Consider the following 5,012-nt stretch of genomic DNA (forward strand, 5'->3'; position numbering starts at 1 on the left):
CTTTCACCCCCACACCTCTGGCCTGCACCCCAGTTCTTTTATGCGTAAATAAAAATAAATCTTTAGGAAAAAAAAAAAGAAATACGCGAGACACAAAACACTGTGTGATCCAGTCACAGGCTGTCCCTAGAGGATTCACAGCCATACAGACAGGAAGTAAAGGTGGGTGCCAGTCCGTGCACCAGTAACCAGCCATGTGAGCCAGAAACAGGGTCCAAGCCCCTAGTTCACACCCCAGAGTCTGAGCTTGGCCAAAGATCTTGACCTGGGCACACTTGCTCCATGTCAGGATGCTTGTTGGGAAACCCCATCAATTGCCCATGCCCCAGGTAAACTAAGGAACAGAAACGACAGCTACCAGTGGGACCTCCTTTACCTAACAAGTACAGCTGCAGGGGCTCAAGCTCAGGTACATTCCTGTTACATTACTCAGAATGCTCATGTTCTGAGGTTCAGGGTGGAATGAACTTGGGGGGAAATTTATTTGACCCATGGAAGGCCTGCCTTTGCAAAACAGGGGGAGGGGGCCCTGCAGCACACTCTGGGATTTCAGGCCTCGTTTTCACCCCAAGATTCAGTCCCCTTGAAAATTTGCTTCCAGGTCTGCAGCCTGAGAGGCAGGGGGAAGAGTGGGGGGGGAGTTGGATGTTAAGAAGATACACACAGGGCCTCACCGGTGGCGCAGTGGGCTGTGAAACTGCCCACAGCCTCTGCAGCGCCGGTTCGATTCCCGGCCTGCCGGCGAGGGTCTCACATGGCCCAACGGACCTCTCCTGCCACCTGCTGCTCCCCTCAGCAGTGTGTTTCGTCAGTCAGCCTGATCTGTTCCCTGCTCTGGCTCTGGTGAATTCTCTCACCCTCCTGCGCTTCTCACTGTACCCAGTGCTTGTATAAATAAATAAATAAATAAATCTTTAAAAAAAAAAAAAAAAAGATACACACTGGGCCTCCCTTGTGGCTGAGGGGTTAAGTCTCAGTAATTACCCCGGAGCCCCGGTCATGGACCTGAGTTTGAGCCCCGGCCAGGGAGCTGAACTACATAGGGTGCAGAAGGGAGTGTGGTGGAACTGGACAAGCAGAGCGTTTTCCCTCAGGTGTCCCCTGCGAAGCCCACCCAACGGCCAAGCTGTGGCTGCAGAGGACAATCTCCGTGTGGTGTGGCGCTGGGGCCAAGCAGGGCAAGGTCTGCCGGGGCCGCGTGACCTGGGAGATTCACCCTGCTCCACTCTGGCTGAACATGGCTCTCAAAACCCAGTCCAGCTTGGCCAGAGAACAGGGAATTTTCCAGAGAAATGAGAAACCAGATGTTTATAAAAATTTCCTTTTTTTTTTAAGAGTTCACAAATTCTTTTAAAAAAAAGTTTTGACACTGACAGCCAAGTAAGAGAAGTCTGTGTTCTCGATTCAGTCCCCCTGGCCGCCAGTGTGGGGCCTCGTGCCAGGAAATCTCTTTTCAGGCAGTTCTGTGGGTAGATGGCTTATCTCATCTTACTGTTGGCAAACTGAGGCTCAGAGAGTGAAGATGGCTGGTTACTTAAGACAACCCAGTGAGTAAGCCCTGGGGATGGGATTTGAACCTAATCCCACCCACCAGATCCCACACTCTATTTCCCTCAAGTGGCCAGAATTCTGAGGTGGCGCCAGATTCCTGTCCCTGTTTACATACCCTGTGTGACCCCCTTGAGTATGGATGGGATGATATTTGGGAAAAGTGGAGGGATTTTCCAGATGTAATTAAGTTGTCATCAGCTGACTTTGAGTTAATCAAGAGGGAGATGACTTTGGGTGGGCCTCACCTAAGTAAGGTATGAAGACCCAGGCGCAGCAGACAGCTATGTCAACCACTGTGGAGGGGACCAAGTCCCAGGACCTGGGTTGGCTGTGAGAATGCTGGGCCCTCAGCCCTACAAGTCTGAGGAACTCTGCTGATACTTCAAGGAGCTTGGAAGCATCGCCTTCCCCAGCCAGGCTTCGGGTGAGAATATAGCCCAGCCAACACCTCAACTATGGCCTTGATGGAACCCCGAGCAGAGACCCTGGCCACACCATGCTGGCTTGGTACCTCAGAAGCAGTGAGAACACACTGGGAGTTATTCTAAGCAGCTAAATGCGTGTCGTCGTTATGCAGCAAGGGCCGACTAATACAGCCAATCACCAAAGGCCCATCTCTGATAATCAATGTCCCCTCCTTAAGCAACACACTAGCACATCCTAATGGCTGAAGTTTAGCTCTCCAGGCCTGGCCAAAGTCCCCTTTCATGAAACATCTGTGATGTGAGTGTCACATGTGGTTACATGTAGCTTCATGATGGGCCACGTATTCAAAAATGAAACAGTGACCTGTACCGCAAGCCCGCCGGGGCGGCCGCCCCTCCCAGGTAGCCCAGGCTGTGTGATTACAGCCCGTGAGGTTGACACACAATGAAATGGCAGAAGGACGCATTTCTCAGAATGTATCCCTGGCTGCGAGAAATGTGGCTGCGCCCAGGAGCCTGCGCCGGCTGCCCTACACTGTCTTTACTCCACTAGCAGGGTTTTGACCCATCCCCTCATCCACAGCGTGGGCTCTGCCCCTCTCGGATGGCCACGGCAAGCCCAGGGTCCAGCAACAGATGTTTCTCTTGACGTAGCATGTAAGTGGCTTCCCCTCCTCCCCCATAGACGCTGCCTGTCCAGGGGCACGGGTGTGTGGGTGTGCCCCCAGTGCCCTCGAGGGACACAGAGGCTCCGGCTCTGGGGTCAACATTTCTCAAATCCCGAACTTGCTGTGGTGTTTCCTGCGGGCTGTATGACATAACACATCTCCTGCCGCCAGGTGGGGGGCTGTCCTCGCTGCAAGTCCATCAGAATCTTTAAAGTTAAAGATGTTGTTTTCCTCTTAATTACAGTACGAGCATTTAGCGTGTGGTCTACTCTATTGAGTCTCAAGTGCATAATAGAATATTGTTAGTTGCAGACTCCGTGTCTCTCATCTCTGGCACATACTCTCATTTTCTCCATCAAATGCTGACTCCTGGGCCTCCGTGGTGGCTCAGGGGTTAAAGTCAGCACTATCAAATATCAGCAGCCACTGCAGCAGGAGTTCCATCCAGGGAGCTACCCACATGGCGCAGCAGACCTCTCCTGTCTCCCCCTGCTCCCCTCAGCAGTGTATTTCAGTAGATCCCCCTGTTCTGCTCCCCACTCTGTCTCTCACCCTCTCACCCCCTGCATCTCTGGCCTACACCCCAGTTCTTGTAATGCATAAATAAAAATAAATCTCAAAAAAACCCCAAAAAACCCACACTCACTCCCCAGCTCTCCCCTCCCTCAGCCCACCTGCTGCCTCTACCTGCTGCTTAGCCGGTCTTGTGCTTCAGGGCAGCAGAGCTAGCCTCTATTCAGCTTCCTAGGGCCACTGAACATGCTACTTAAGCAACAGAAACTTCCCTTCCTCTAGCCCTAGGGACAAAGTCCAAACTCTGAGCTGAAATCAGAGTTTGGCAGGTTCTCCGTGTGGAGGATTCAGGGAGGGTCCCCCCAGGAGGGTCCCACACAGCTCTTCCAGCTCAGGAGCCACGTGACCGGTGCCCCTGCTCCCTGCCCCTCCACACAGGCCTGTTCCATGTGTGTATAATCTCCCTCTATGTAAGCACCAAAAATCTGAAAAGTTCATCAAAACTGTTTATTTTTTATTTCTTTTTTTAAGATTTATTTTTATACAAGAGCTGGGGTACAGGCCAGAGGCACGGGAGGGTGAGAGGATATCACCAGAGACAGAGCAGGGAGCAGAACAGGCAGACGGAAAGCACTGCTGAGGGGAGCGGCGGGCGCGGCAGGAGAGGTCTGCTGCGCCATGTGGGTTTCTCCCTGGCTGCCAGGGAATTGAACCCGCGCTGCAGAGGCTGCGGACAGCTTCCTAGCGCTGTGCTCAACCCGCTGCGCCGCCGGGGAGGCCCAACCAAAACCGTTTAAAGGTGTAATGTGCACTGTCCAGGAATGACATTCACTTTGCCGGGAGAAGCAGGGCCCCAAAGCCCATGAACATGGACGAAATAGCTGAATCATCTTCAACTTGGTTTATAGCAAAATATAAGATACTGTAAGATTTGTCACAGGAGTCATCTCAAACCTAGGTTCAAAATGTAAGTGCTGCCTGTTATGGTGAATGGCAGTTTGACCATTAAATTGGCTTACATTTAAGATAGTTTATACACTTAAGTATTTAATACCTTCAAAATGAAGTCATTTAGCATGTGTCTGAAGTGAACAAAAAAACTCTATTTTTAAGTAGAACGAGACATAGTCATTTTAGATTAAACAAAATTACTTTTTAAATGGTATCAGTCCACTCAGGAATGAGGACTTTTCTAAATATGTCAATATTATCTTCAGGCAAAAATAGCTTCTGTGATGTTAGCTGAGTGTAGGGTAAAGTTCAGGCTTGTGCCCCTGGCCTCTGTGGCCATCACCTGCGGCCTCCACTGCAGGAGGCGCTTGGGAGCGCGGGCTGGCGCGCGCGTGCCTGGTGGTGGACCATGGGAGTGTGGTGTGGGCATGGTGAGTGGGCGCGCCTGAGCCGTGGGGCTGAGCATGCAAGGGCGGCGTCACGGAGGCGGGAGAGCAGCAGAGAACGGGGCTGCGAGAGGAAAGAGCGTGGAGAGACTCTCAGGGGGCCCAAGTTGCTGTCCCCGGCTGGCTCTGTCTCCTGCGTACTATAAGAAAATCTCTGGGGATGATGGTGAGGGCTCCAAGGTTCTCTTTTATTTTATTTAGTTATTTATGCATACAAGAGCTGGGGTACAGGCCAGAGGTGCAGGTGTGGGGGGTGAGAGGACTCACCAGAGACAGGTGGGAACAGAGCAGGCAGATCCACTGAAATCCACTGCTGCGGGGAGCAGCGGGGAGACAGGAGAGGTCTGCTGCGCCATGTGGGTAGCTCCCTGGCCGGGGATGGAACTCCGTGCAGAAGTGGCTGTGGACAGCTTCATAGTGCTGAGGCGTAACCCCTGTGCCACCAGGGAGACCCTCCA

The sequence above is a fragment of the Talpa occidentalis genome, unplaced genomic scaffold (assembly GCF_014898055.3).
Source record: "Talpa occidentalis isolate TD23 unplaced genomic scaffold, MPIMG_talOcc4v2.1 talOcc4.12, whole genome shotgun sequence".
NCBI classification, from domain to species: Eukaryota; Metazoa; Chordata; class Mammalia; order Eulipotyphla; family Talpidae; genus Talpa; species Talpa occidentalis.